The 15,264-nt window shown below is 36.1% G+C and overlaps 1 protein-coding gene across 2 annotated transcripts in view; it reads right to left on the bottom strand.

Moving 5' to 3' along the window:
- LOC148955993 (uncharacterized) overlaps positions 1–15,264 on the bottom strand; it is a 215,707-nt gene that overhangs the window by 178,438 nt on the left and 22,005 nt on the right. For both annotated transcript variants that reach the window (XR_016142137.1, XM_089093501.1), the window contains one exon: positions 2,823–3,031. The gene's annotated coding sequence lies outside the window, so the exon portion shown is untranslated. The remainder of the gene's footprint in view (positions 1–2,822; positions 3,032–15,264) is intronic.

Raw genomic sequence — 15,264 nt, 5'->3', positions numbered from 1 at the left:
CTCCGAAGTATATACAACCTCCCTTTCTATAAAAATTTTATATGCCCGAGGCATATGTTTCGAGGCATAACTTACAACCATTGCCCGCAAAAGCTGTAGGGGCGGGGGTGTCTTCCTGAAAGACATAACTTCCAGACTCTTCAACTACAATGAAAAAAATTTTTATCTCCAAATTTTGATCAGATGTCTTTGGAAAAATGACGAGCGTGGGGGAATGGTGGTTGCTCTCAAATCATTTTGACTCATAAAAGGGCACTATAACTTTCAATTTCAAATCAAATGAGCTCCATCTGAAGTTTATGCGCCCACCCATTCTATAAAAACCTTATATGTAACCAGGTCATGACTTACAACCCTATCCCCGAGGCACTGAGGGGGGGAGGTTGCGTCAACCCTAGAGGCATTGTTTGAGTTCTTTGGAAGATTTTGGGCAAAAGCCCTATCTCACAAATTTAATCAGATTAGTTTGGTGAAGAGGAGTTGTCGGAAAGGGGGGGGGAGGGCTAGCTGCCTTCCATCACTTTTGACTCTTAAAAGGGAACTAGAAATTCCAATTTTTTTTTAAATGAGCCTCGTCTAAAATTTATTCAACCATCACTTCCATAAAAAACTTAAAAAAACCCCAGGGCATTACTTACAAACCTTGCCCCTAGGATCTGGGGTTTTTTCAACCCCAAAAGCTTTATAATATGATATTTAGACTGTTTTGAATAAAAGGCAATCTCAAAATTTCTATTAAAAATTTTGAAAAAAAAAAATTTTAATATTGTAAACGCAGTGATAAATCACTGTTTGCTGTACAATATCATGCCTGTGCTACAGATAATACAACAGTACGGTTTTTTTTATTCTATGGCTCTTTTGATTGAGCGGTGGTTCTTTAAAATCTTTTGAGATTGCCTCTTATTCAAAACAGTCTAAATATTTGCTGTGGGGGGGGGTGTCATCCTCAAAGACATAATTTCCAGACCTTTCCACTATGTTAAACAAAATGGCTACCATATCAAAATGTTGATCACAAGTGTTTGGGGAAATGATGGGCGTGGGAGGGAGGGGATAAGAGTGCTTATAAGAGTCTTAGAGGTCTCTGCATTTTTCTAGAATTGCTCCCACCCAGACACCTTGTTCCGATTGCCTTTTGGGTATCAACAAATACCCCCACTTTGTCCCACTTTTCAAGTTTCTAAAATATGTTTCGTTTAAAGAATAAATTTGTTTTGAAAAATTGCTAAATTTATTTTGATAAATATGTTATATATCTTCATTTATAAGGAAAACTTGAAATTCTCACTAAAAATTCGAGTAAACAATCACCAATCAAATTCTTACTACATTGGTCTTCCTTAAAACCAAACAGTAAATTCAAGTTCTCTATGCCTGAAAATTTCATCCTTAAAGACATAACTTCCGGACCATTCAACCACGTTTAACAAAATGGCTATCTCAAAATTTTGATTGGATGTGTTTTGGGAAATGGTGGGCATGTGAGAGGGGTTAGCTGCTCTCCAATCACTTTTGACTATTTAAAAGGGCCCAAGACCTTTCAATTTCCAATCGAACGGACCCTTTTTGAAGTTTATACGACAACGCTTTCAATAAAAACCTTATATGCCCCAAGGGCATAACTTAAAACCCTAGTCCTGAGTCCTGTGGAGGGGGGGGGGGGAGGTTGTCATCCTTAAAGAAAAAATTTCCAAACCTTTCAACAACATTTAACAAAATGGCTTTCTAAAAATTTTGATTGAATGTGTTTCATCATTGAATGTGAAAGGGCTGAAGCCCCAAGTACCGTATGATGCATTATACTTATATTCATCCTAGCCTTATATTGAAATGTTTTAAACCAAATAAATGGTTGTCATGAAATAACACTAGAGGTGGCCGGCATTTACTCCCCCCCCCCTGCGGAAAATACAATCCCCGCTGGAAAAAATCCTCTTCGTTCTTCCAAAGGTACCTCGTTCCAGAACAATGCTTTACACCCTCCCAAGAATTTCCTATTTCCCTTAAATCTATCCTTATGAAATCCTCCCACCCCATTTGGGGAAGATCTGCTTGTCATTTGCCTCGAGACGGTTAGCCGACAAGGACGATCTTTGGCAATCTGTCATCTTTTATCCAAAGAACGTATCCTAGCTATATCATCCTTTCTTTCATTATAGCCCAAGAAAGCGGGATTGAACCACATTTTTCGTACAGTTTACTGTCTGAGATACAGTCGGTCCATCGGGTACCCAAAACATCTAGCAAATCTTCCTCCATTTTTTCGGAGTACCCATACTTCAGAACCATACTTGAAGACCAACTTAACTGTAGCTTCAAATACTCTATTCTTGGTTCGCAGATTTATATTCCTATTCTTCCAAACTTTTTTCGACTGTCTAAAAGAAAAACCTTGGGTATTGGCTAATCGACTTTTTACATCTTCACTGTGTCCACTATCTTTACTAATAAAGCCAACTATTCCACGTGACCAATTTCTCGTCACCCAGCGTCATCTCCTCATCCCTATTTATTCATAGTTTAAGCGACCTATTCTTCTTACCAATAATATTCTTGCGCCAAGAACTCTCAAAGCCAAAGGATCACAAATCTTGTACATAAACTAAGCCTAGAAGAGTTTAACTTTCCCATTTGATTCAGTGCTCACCCACAATATTTGCCTTCTTCGTTAGGACGAGTCCATCAAAATAATCTGTATAAACGTGGATAGGACACGACCCCTCTTAGCTCCTAATTCAACATAAAACCCCCCTTCGTCTGTCTTAGTGTATATATAACTCATATTACGGGTTCTCTTTTGGTAGAAGCAAAAGGGTTACCATTGAGAAGAAGCGTTATACTGGGTATCCTTTGAATAGGACGTATCATTTGGCTGTTCTAAAGATTGTCTGCCACATTCTGGTTTCCCTTTGCCAATTTTAAACAACGCGTGAAATCGTGGATTTCGACTATAGCATTCTTGTAGTGTTGCTTTTGAGTTTTCAAAAAAGTTGATATAGGGTTGGTAAGCACGCAAAATATCATCCCGCTAAAAAAGAGACTAGTTTAAGCAAAACAAAAAAAGAAGTGAAGCGAATAAATAATATTTTTACAAATAAATAATATACTTATAAAACTTAAAATATTCGACTCTTCAACTGGTCTTAAAATGCAGGTAAAAAACACTTATCTGGGACCATTAGAACAGTCAACGGGAGGTAAAACCCCTTCTTCTTCATTCTTTTGGTACCCCTCCCGACCCCTCGAAGAAATATCCTGGATACAGCCCTGTAATTAAACTGTTTTCTTCAAAATTGATATTTACTATTTTTTAATGCTAATCTTTATACAAGAAAACGTTAACTTTCAAACAAAAGTTACATTTCCTCTATTAGCTAACAGAATTCTCTTTCTGGTACTTCAATTTTTTTTTTTTGTTACCGTTTTTTTACAGTGTTTGCATTAAGCAGTCAAATCCATTAAGCAGTCAAATAATTTCTTTTTAAGCACGTAAAATACCATCCCGCTAAAAAAAAAGACTTTTTAAGTAAAATAACAAGTGAAGCAAATAAATAATGTTTTCATAAATAAAAAAATATAAATAAATGATTTACAGTTTCGAATAAATCATTCCTTCATTTTTGTTAAACAAAACAATCCAATTGAAAAGAGACAACAAACAGTAAAATTAAATTAAAAATTTCCTTAAATAAAATATCAAAGTTATTATAAAGTAATCAATTGATAGATGTTAGCATTAATTCATGTGGGTATTTAGTTTTAGAAAATAAAGATGCTTATACTCCTGTGAAAAGAGGATGCGGGATAAAACAAATGATTGGTCATCTATCTGGAGCCAAAACAAAAGTGGGTGTCCCCAAATGGGACAGGAGGAGGCAATGCGGAAGGACTAAAAGAAAATTGGAGCTTCTTGAGAGAGGGTTAAATCAAAATATAAAATTAAAAGATCTGAAGCCGAACTGGGACGCCATGCCAATATAATGAAAGAAAAATCTCAAAATGAAGAATAAAACAACGAGCCTGAAGCCAGTAGAAGGAAAAGACGCATAAAACGACGGATATTTAGCCTGTATAAAACGAGGCGTCTTCAGCACTAAATACACAAATATTAATTAAAAGAGTAAAGATACTAAAACTAAAAACAATATAAGAAACAAACCAATATCTACATACACAATTAATACTGCTGTGAAGAACAGCACAGGGTATTTATATACACAATTACGAGTAATCTTGTGAATACACAAAAACAAATGGATAAAAAAAGAAAATGAATTTGAAGTTAATTATTTTGTTGAGAAACTATCTTTCCGTTTTCATTCAAGGTTGCAGGCCCCTGTTTCCTTCTGCATTTGGAATTTTTCTCTCTTTGGTTTTAAATAAAAAATTAAAGTAAATTTATTTTAACAGTTTATCAATATTGAAAGCGAACAAGTGCCAATAAAAGTCTAACCAGAACCAACTACGGTTGATAAGCAAGTAAAATTTCATCCCGATAAAACATACTTTTTTTTCGTAAACAAATAATAGTAGTTAGCTAATAATTTCGAATAAATAATTATTTTCAAAAGGATATAGCTCGATTGAAAAGAGACAAAAGACAGTCAAAAAAGCTTAAAATTATTTTAAAAGTCTACTAATGGTGAGAGTTATACAATGAAGGAAGTACCCAAGACATTCTAATACCCTGCCTTCGTAAATCAATTCGACAAAACCCTCGGCACATTTTTAAACTATTTAGAATTAATTCTATTCAGTCTCAGCTGCTTAAATTTAAGTATTAATTAGTATTTTGACTTAATCAATTAATTAATTGAATCAATCATTAGTTTTATAGTTATTGACAAATGAGACTCAGAGAGGAAAGGAACTAACAAAATGAAAAATAAAATCAAAAAAGGTGAAAAAACGAGGATTTTATTAGCCAGTGGTATATCATGAGGATGCCAAAAAATAAGGAAATCTTTCGACAAGGACCTCCGACAATCTGTTCCCAGAGCTAAACAAAAAAGAAGACAAAGAAAAAAAAACGAAAATCTAACCATTAAAATTTTACACTGCAAATAAAGAACAGACAGCGAATAAAAAACAGGCAGGAATCAATGAAAAAGAATTTAACAAGATTATTGGGCAAGGATTTTTTGCTTTGTAATAGTTTTAGCTTATCTACATTTTCGGTTTTCATTAGATATTCAAATAGGTTCTTTTAAGTTATGCCGGGTGAAAATATTGATTGAGTCCTTAAAAATTAAACTGTCGTAAATTGGGCTTAATTAAATATCTCCATTATCTCTATTTATTGCTAAATTTTGGTTCATATATTTTTTGTATCTCAATTACCTCTTTAAAAGTTTGTGGTACGCCATTAGAGTCTGAGAATGTATTTATAGTTATTGAGTTGTGTAAAGCAAAGATGTTAGTAGCATCGAGAACAAGCGATGGGATTCAACAAGAAACTACTGAAACTTAATCACTAATTGATTAGTAGCTTGATTTAATAATTTAGCTAGTTGATTGGTTTAAGTATTAAATCACTTAAAAATTTGATTAAAATTGATGAAAAAAATTATTAATTATTAGGTGTGGTTATATGGTTATGCAAATATTTAGTTTGGAAAGTTAAGATGCTAGTACCATTCAGAATACAGGAATTGGGATTAAATTAAAAACAGCTCCAATTTAAGTACTAATTGATTAATGGATTGATTTGCTGATTTAAGTTTAAGTATTAATCAGTGTGGTTATTTGATCACACAGTTACTTAGTTTTAGAAATTAAAGATGTTCGTACAACTGAAAAAAAGGAACTGGGACTAAAATAAAGATGGTTTAAAGTTAAGTATTAATTAATTAATGGACTAATTTGATTAGTTAATTAACTGATATAGGCATAAATTGTAGCAGTTACTTAATTTTGTAAAGCAAAGATGCCAGTGCTTCAGAGAGAAAGGGAGGTAGTATTAAACAAAAAACTGTCAACATTTAAGAATTTATTGATTGAATCAATTATTTGGTTGAAGCATTCATTGATGCGGCTATTTAGTTTTAAAAAGTAAAGATTTAAGTATCACTGAGATAAGAGGGAGTGGGATTCAACAAAAGAAGTTCATGGGCCAGGTGGACTACTATGCCAAAAAATTGTTATCTACTTTGTTGCATCGATTCGTGACAACCGAAACTGGGCCCAAATCTCTTTTAAATACAATAGACTTACCATTTCCCAATAATAGTACTGATACAACTACTGCGATTGCGACTCTGACTGCAAATACTACTATAAATTCTACTATACCAACAAGAACTATTGAATTAAATCAAAAGAGTTTAACTGTATCCTCCTTTTCAAAATGACAAAATACATCCAGGTTGTCAAAAGGGCTTATTTGTAAGATCTCACAAATGGCTAAGTATGTTAAGTTGAAAATTTTAGAGAATATTTCCAGTAAGGGGGGAGGTGTCCCACTAAGTCAAAAGACACTAGGTTAGTCCAACTTGTCAAGAGGACCTATCTGGACGCATCCATATTGATCTCAGGAATGGCTACGGGTGTTAGATTGAAATTTTCATGGAATATTAAGGGTGATATCAAACATAATCAAACCACTATATACACTCTGGTTATTATAACGGCATATCTTATTTTCAAAACAGTTAGGGAAGTGTTTGAAATTGAAACGTTCAGAGAATGTTGAGGGGAACAAGTTAAGATATTTATTTAAAAAAGTTACTATCACAAGTCCCAAAGGGCCGAATTCGACAAAAAATGTTCCTGGCCAAGTGGACTCCTATACCGAAAAAATTATATCTACTATGTTACACTGATTTGTGACAACCAAAACTGGGTCCAAATCTCTTTTGAATACAACTGGCTTACTATTTCCAAATAGGGAAATGGTCGGTCAAAAAACATGCTGTTTACAACTTATCTTGGGGCAAGCAAATATTAGGTAAAAAATAACAATTTGATGTTTTTAATGCAACAGATGCTTTCCAACCATAAGAATTTAATGACGATGTTTGATAAATTTTGAACCGTTTTGGTTATTAAAGGAATATAGATAGATAGATAGATTTATTTTCCATATACCAGTAAAATAATTACATAGCAATCTACAAATCCCCACAAAGGCTCCATGGCCTGTAGGAGGGGGATTAGGAAAACATTAAATAAACGTTAAACATTTAAACACTTAAGATTTAAACAATATAAACATAACATTAATACTTAAACATATAAACATAAGCATTTGAAGTTTTAACATGCAAAGCATTTGCTTAATAAAACGAGAAAAAAAATTATTGATTGTTATTAAGAATTATTTATAGTCCTTTGTTGTAGGGGTCGACACCGTTTCTGTTTTTGGCTAAAATAGAAACGTAAAAAAACGGTAACTTAAAAAACGGAACAGAAACAGATTCTAGCCAAAACGAGGAAAAAAAACGGAATTCTGTTTATTTTTTTCCATTTTTTTTACAGAAAAACAGAAACGGCCCGTTTTTTTCTTTTCAGCGGTCGTTTTAACAGATATTTCAGATTTTTTCAGTTTTTTAGGCTTATGAGAGTAAAATGAACGTTGACAAACACTGATTAATTAAAAAACATCAAATATAAAAAAAGACCAAGTCTGCAAATGTTGCTTATTTTTTTAATGTTGATCTTAACATAGCAAGAAATTTCTTTTAAGTGAATTATATCATGAGATTATCCATCACAGAAGTTATACTTTAAAGTCTAATAGATTGAATTGTAAAACCCTAAAACATTGTAACATTTGTTACAATACATAAAACATTTGTAAAATCCTAATCCTAAAACATTAGATAAGGTTAGACCAATTAGACTAAAGCTTGCATTAAATTACGCAAAAATAAAAAGATTGAATTTCACCACAAAATATTGCCTACGAGCAAAGAAAAGTGAAATAGCCACCACAAATACATGGGAGGGGGAGCAATGGGCCCACCTGTTCAACAAAATGTCAAAATTTTGCGATACTACTTGTTATAATTTTACATTGCATATTTTTACCATATTTTGCTATTCCCTGAAATAGCTTTCTGTAGACCTTACACTGGAAGAGCTACTTCAATAATCATTCATATAAAATTCTTTAAGAGTAGTCGGATGAGAACACAAACTAGAGCCTTGTAGGGTGGCTACAAATCTCCTGACTCTAAATCCCCTTCTTAGTTGGTGTAATAAGGGGCAAGGGGATTCTACAAAATAGAAAGCTTATACACAAATTACAGGGATCGGATTTCACCTTGTCTTAATTATAGGCAGTGCAATTATGCTGCCTATGTAAAGAACGATGTTGGCACAATGTATTATTTATTTGTTTCTTTGCTCAGACCAGGGCACTTCGTATCGAAGGATGTGTCGTAGAAACTTCGAAAGAGGCTCATTCGATTGCAAATTCGAAGAACTTGTGACCTTTTTAACAGCCGAAAGTGATTGGTAGGCAACTAACACCCCATCCACGCCCACCATTTCCCCAAACACATCGAATCAAAATTTTTAGATAGCCGTTTTTTTTCAGCATAGTTGAAAGATCTGAAAATTATGTCTTTGAGGAGGACACTCCCCCACAGCCCTCAGGGCAAGGGTTGTAACTTATATCCTGGGGCATATAAGGTTTTTATAGAAAGCGTTGTCATAGAAACTTTAAAAAGGGCTTGTTCAATTGGCAATCCGAAGGACTGGTGCCCTTTTAAATAGTGGAGAGTAATTGGAGGGCAACTAACCCCCTCTCACGCCCACCATTTTCCCAAACACGAGCAATCAAAATTCTGAGATATCCATTTTGTTCAACATAGTTGAAAGTTCTGGAAATTAGGTCTTTGAAGATGATAACACCCTAAGAGCCCCGAGGGCAAGGGTTGTAAGTTATGCCCTGGGGCCATATAACGTTTTTTTTTATACAAAGCGTTGTCGTAGAAACTTCAAAAAGAGCTCATTTGATTAGAAATTGAAAGGGCTAGTGCCCTTTTTAATAGTCGAGTTATTGGAGGGCAACTAGTCCCCCTCTCACGCCAACCCTTTCCCCAAACACATCCAATCAAAATTCTGAGATAGCCATTTTGTTCGACGTAGTTTGAAGTTCTGGAAATTAGACCTTTGAGGTTGACAACTTTCCCCCCCCCCTCACATCACTTAGGGCAAGGGTCGTAAGTTATGTCCTGGGGGCATATAAGGTTTTTATTGAAAGTATTGTCTTAGAAACTTCAAAAAGGGCTAACTCAATTGGAAATTGAAAGGGCTAGCGCCCTTCTTAATAGTAGAAAGTAGTTGGAGGGCAACTAACCCCCCAGTCACACCCATAATTTCCCCAAACACATCCAATCAAAATTTTGAGATAGCCATTTTGTTCAACGTAGTTTGAAGTTCTAGAAATTATGCTTTTGAAGATGACAAACCCCTCAGAGCAAGGGTTCTAAGTTATACCCTGGGGGCATATAAGGTTCTTATAGAGAGATTTTTGGTAGAAACCTCAAAAAGGGCACATTCAATACGAAATTGAAAAGGATAGTGCCCTTTTTCAAAGTCGGAAGTGATTGGAGGGCAACTAACCCCCCTCTCACGCCAACCATTCCCCAGACACGTCCAATCAAAATTTTGAGATATCCATTTTGTTCAACACAGTTGAAAGTTCTAGAAATCATGACTTTGAGGATGACACCCCCCCACACACAGCCTCAGGGTAAGGGTTGTAAGTAGATCCCAAGGGTAATATAAGGTTTTTACACAAAGAGTTGTCGTAGAAACTTCAAAAAGGGCCCATACAATTGGAAATTGAAAGGGCACTACCCTTTTTCCATAGTAAAAAGTGATTGGAGGGCAACTGTCCCCCTCTCACGCCCACCATTTCCCCAAACACATCCAATAAAATTTTGAGATAGCATTTTTTTTCAACGTAGTTGAAAGCTCTGGAATTTAGTTTTTTGAGGATGAACCCCCCCCCCCCACATCCCACGGGAAAAGGGTTTTAAGTTATGGCCTGGGGTTATATAACGTTTTTATAGAAAATATTGTTGTATAAACTTCAAAAAGGGCTCATTCGATTGGAAATTGAAAGGGTTAGTGCCCTTTTAAATTGTCGAAAGTGATTGAAGGGCAACTAATCTCCCTCTCATTTCAAACAATTCCCCAAACACATCCAATCAAAATTTTGAGATAGCCATTTTGTTCAAAATTATGTCTTTGAGGATGAAAACCCCCCACACAACCCTCAGGGCAACGGTTGTAAGTTATACCCTGAGGGCATATAAGGATATAATAGAAAGTATTGTCATAAAAATTTCAAAAAGGGCTCATTTGATTGGAAATTGAGAGGGCTAGTGTCCTTTTTAATAGTTGAAAGTGATAGGAGGGCAACTAACCCCCCTCTCACGCATATTATTTCCCCGAACACATTCAACCAAATTTTGGGATAGCCACTTTTTTCAACGTAGTTAAAAGGTCCGAAAATGATGTCTTTGAGGATGACGAGTCCCCTAAAGGCCCCTGGACAAAGGTTGTAAGTTATGCCATGGGTTGGCATATAAGGTTTTAATAGAAAGTGTTGTCGTAGAAACTTCAAAAAGGGCTCATTCGATTGGAAATCGATGGGAGTAGTGCCCTTTTTAATAGTCGAAAGTGATTGGAATGCAACTAACCCCCCTCTCACGCATATTAGTTCCCCGAACACATTCAATCAAAATTTTGGGATAGCCATTTTGTTCAACTTATTTGAAAGGTCCGAAAATTATGTCTTTGAGGATGACGAACCCCCTAAAGCCCCCTGGGCAAAGGTTGTAAGTTATGCCCTGGGGCGTATAAGGTTTTAATGGAAAGTGTTGTCGTAAAAACTTCAAAAAGGGCTCATTCGATTGGAAATTGACAGAACTAGTGCCTTCTTTAATAGTCGAAATTGATTGGAGGGCAAATAACCCCCCTCTCACGCGCACTATTTCATCGAACGCATTCAATCAAAATTTTGAGATGGTCATTTTCTTCAACGTAGGTGAAAGGTCCGGAAATTATATCGTTGAGGATGGCAAACCCCCCAAAGCCCCCTGGGCAAAGGTGGTAAGTTATGCCCTAGGGGCATGTAAGGTTTTTTCTTAGAAAGCGTTGTCGTAGAAACTTCAAAAAAGGCTCATTCAGTTGGGAAATGAGAGGACTAGTACCCTTATTAATAGTCAAAAGCGATTGGAGGGCAAGTTCCCCACATGCCCATCATTTCCCCAAAGACTTTTGATCACCATTTTGATACAGCCATTTTGATGAGCGTAATTGAAGGGTCTGGACAATATATCTTTGAGTTTCCCCCCCCCTCCCCCCACAGCACTCAGAGCTAAGGTTGTAAGTAATGCCCTGGGGCATTAAGGTTTTTATGGAATTAATTAAAAAAAACTTTTTCCACAAAATAAGTTTTTCAAAGAAAAGTAAAGATCTCCATTAAACAAAAAATGAGCAAAAATAAAATCAAATAATCTACCAAGGTCGAAACTACCACAGATCAGCATCGATAAATAAATGAAACCCAAAACGAACAGAAATTAAAGTAAATAACTGAATCAAACTCAAAACGAGCAGAAATTAACATAAGTTATTTCTCAAAACCCCTATGCCTTCCCAAGGCCAGATCATAATTTGCACTTTACTGAAAAAAATACAAATGAATGAGCATTGTCAGTTTATTACACATATACTGATATTTAGTAATCAAAATCTTAATATTATTGGATTTATTAAAGTTATAAAAGTAAAAACATTTATATTTTTTTCAGTAAAGTGCAAATTATGATCTGGCCTTGGGAAGGCATAGGGGTTTTGAGCCCAACTTATGTTAATTTCTGCTCTTTTCGAGTTTGACTCGGTTATTTATTTTAATTTCTGTTCGTTTTGGGTTTCATTTATTTATCGATGCTGATTTGTGGTAGTTTCGAGCTTGGTAGATTATTTTATTTTCGCTAATTTTTTGTTTAATGGATGCTAATACTCCTGTGAAAAGAGGATGCGGGATAAAACAAATAATATATAATTCTTATAGAGAGATTTTTGGTAAAAACCTCAAAAAGGGCACATTCAATTGGCAATTGAAAGGGATAGTGCCCTTTTTAAAAGTCGGAAGTGATTAGAGGGCAACTAACCCCCCTCTCACGCCAACATTTTCCCCAGACACGTCCAATCAAAATTTTGATATATCCATTTTGTTCAACGCAGTTGAAAGTTCTGGAAATTATGACTTTGAGGATGACAACCCCCCACACACAACCCTCAGGGTAAGGGTTGTAAGTTGGTCCCTAGGGGAATATAAGGTTTTTATAGAAAGGGTTGTCGTAGAAACTTCAAAAAGGGCTCATACAATTGGAAATTGAAAGGGTACTACCCTTTTTTCATAGTAGAAAGTGATTGGAGGGCAACTAGCCCCCTCTCACTCCCACCATTTCCCCAAACACATCCAATAAAATTTTGAGATAGCATTTTTTTTCAACATAGTTAAAAGCTCTGGAAATTAGATTTTTGAGGATGACAACCCCCCCCCCTAAAGCCCACGGGAAAAGGGTTTTAAGTTATGTCCTGGGGGCATATAACGTTTTCATAGAAAACATTGTTGTAGATAATTCAAAAAGGACTCATTCGATTGGAAATTGAAAGGGTTAGTGCCCTTTTTAATTGTCGAAAGTGATTGAAGGGCAACTAATCCCCCTCTCACGCCAACCATTTCCCCAAACACATCCAATGAAAATTTTGAGATAGCCATTTTGTTCAAAATTAGGTCTCTGAGGATGAAAACCCCCCACACAACCCTCAGGGCAAGGGTTGTAAGTTATACCCTGAGGGCATATGAGGATTTAATAAAAAGTGTTATCATAGAAACTTCAAAAAGGGCTCATTCGATTGGAAATTGAGAGGGCTAGTGTCCTTTTTAATAGTTGAAAGTGATAGGAGGGCAACTAACCCCCCTGTCACGCAAATTATTTCCCCGAACACATTCAACCAAATTTTGGGATAACCATTTTGTTCAACGTAGTTAAAAGGTCCGAAAATTATGTCTTTGAGGATGACGAATCCCCTAAAGGCCCCTGGACAAACGTTGTAAGTTATGCCATGGGTTGGCATATAATGTTTTAATAGAAAGTGTTGTCGTAGAAACTTCAAAAAGGGCTCATTCGATTAAAAATCGATAGGACTAGTGCCTTTTTTAATAGTCGAAAGTGATTGGAGGGCAACTAACCCCCCTCTCACGCATATTATTTCCCCAAACACATTCAATCAAAATTTTGGGATAGCCATTTTTTCAACTTATTTGAAAGGTCCGAAACTTATGTCTTTGAGGATGACGAACCCCCTAAAGCCCCCTGAGCAAAGGTTGTAAGTTATGCCCTGGGGCACATAAGGTTTAAATGGAAAGTGTTGTCGTAGAAACTTCAAAAAGGGCTCATTCGATTGGAAATTGACAGGACCAGTGCCTTTTTTAATAGTCGAAAGTGATTGGAGGGCAACAAACCCCCCTCTCACGCCCACCATTTTATCGAACGTATTCAATCAAAATTTTAAGATGGTCATTTTCTTCAACGTAGGTGAAAGGTCCGTAAATTATATCTTTGAGGATGGCAAACCCCCCAAAGCCCCCTGGGCAAAGGTGGTAAGTTATGCCCTAGGGACATATAAGGTTTTTTTAGAAAACGTTGTCGTAGAAACTTCAGAAAAGGCTCTTTCAATTGGGAAATGAGAGGGCTAGTACCCTTACTAATAGTCAAAAGCGATTGGAGGGCAAATTCCCCACATGCCCATCCTTCCCCCAAAGCCTTTTGATCAACATTTTGATACAGCCATTTTGCTGAACGTAGTTGAAGGGTCTGGACAATATGTCTTTGAGTATGACCCCCCCCCCACAGCACTCAGAGCTAAGGTTGTAAGTTATGCCCTGGGGCATTAAGATTTTTATAGAATTAATTAAAAAAACTTTTTCCACAAAATAAGTTTTCCAAAGAAAAGTAAAGGACTCCATTAAACAAAAAATGAGCAAAAATAAAATCAAATAATCTATTAAGCTCGAAACTACCACAAATCAGCATCGATAAATAAATGAAACCCAAAACGAACAGAAATTAAAATAAATAACCAAGTCAAACTCAAAAGGGGCAGAGATTTACATAAGTCGGGCTCAAAACCCCTTTGCCTTCCCAAGGCCAAAAAATAATTTGCACTTTACTGAAAAAAATACAAATGAATGTGCGTTGTCAGTTTAATATACATATACTGGTATTTAGTAATCAAAGTCTTAATATTATTTGATTTATTAAAGTTATAAAAGTAAAAACATTTATATTTTTGAGGGCAAGTTGCCCTCCAATCACTTTCGACTATTAGAAGGGCACTAGCCCTTTGAATTTCGAATCGAATGAGCCTTTCTTGAAGTTTCTACGACAACGCCTTCTATAAAAACCTTATATGCCTCCAGGGCATAACTCAAAACCCTTGCCCCGAGGGTTGTAGGGGAGTGTCCTCCTCAAAAAAATGTTTTTTATCTAGAAATCAACTACGGTGAAAAAAATGGCTATCTCAAAATTTTGATTGGATGTGCTTGGGGAAATGATGGGCGCGGCGGGGGGCTAGTTGCCCTCCAATCACTTTCGACTATTAAAAAGGACACTAGCCTTTTGAATTTCCAATCGAATGAGCCCTTTTTTAAGTTTCTACGACAACGCCTTCTATAAAAACCTTATATGCCCCCAGGGCATAGCTTAAAACCCTTGCCCCGAGGGTTGTGAGGGAGTGTTCTCCACAAAAAGATATGTACTATCTGAAAATCAATTACGCTAAGCAAAATGGCTACCTCAAAATTTTGATTGGATGTGTTTGGGGGAATGATGGGCGTGAGGGGGGCTAGTTGCCCTCCAATCACTTTTGACTATTAAAAGGGGCACTAGCTGTTTGAATTTCCAATCGAAGGAGCATTTTTTGAAGTTTCTACGACAACGCCTTCTATAAAAACCTTACATGCCCCCAGGGCATAACTTAAAACCCATGCCCCGAGGGTTGTGGGGGAGTGTCCCCTTCAAAAAGATATTTTCTATCTGGAAATAAACTACGCGGAACAAAATGTCTGTCTCAAAATCTTTATTTGATGTGTTTAGGGGAACGATGGGCGTGGGGCAGGGGGGGGGGGGGTTATTTGCCCTCCTAACCATTTTAACTATTAAAACTGGAACAAACTCTTTGAATTTACAATAAAAAGAGCCTTTTACTAAGTTTCAATGAAAATGCCTT

The sequence above is a fragment of the Artemia sp. Qi Xiang Cuo genome, chromosome 1, assembly GCF_049724085.1.
Source record: "Artemia sp. Qi Xiang Cuo chromosome 1, ASM4972408v1, whole genome shotgun sequence".
Classification (NCBI taxonomy): Eukaryota; Metazoa; Arthropoda; class Branchiopoda; order Anostraca; family Artemiidae; genus Artemia; species Artemia sp. Qi Xiang Cuo.
This window is presented reverse-complemented; position numbering and strand designations above follow the sequence as displayed.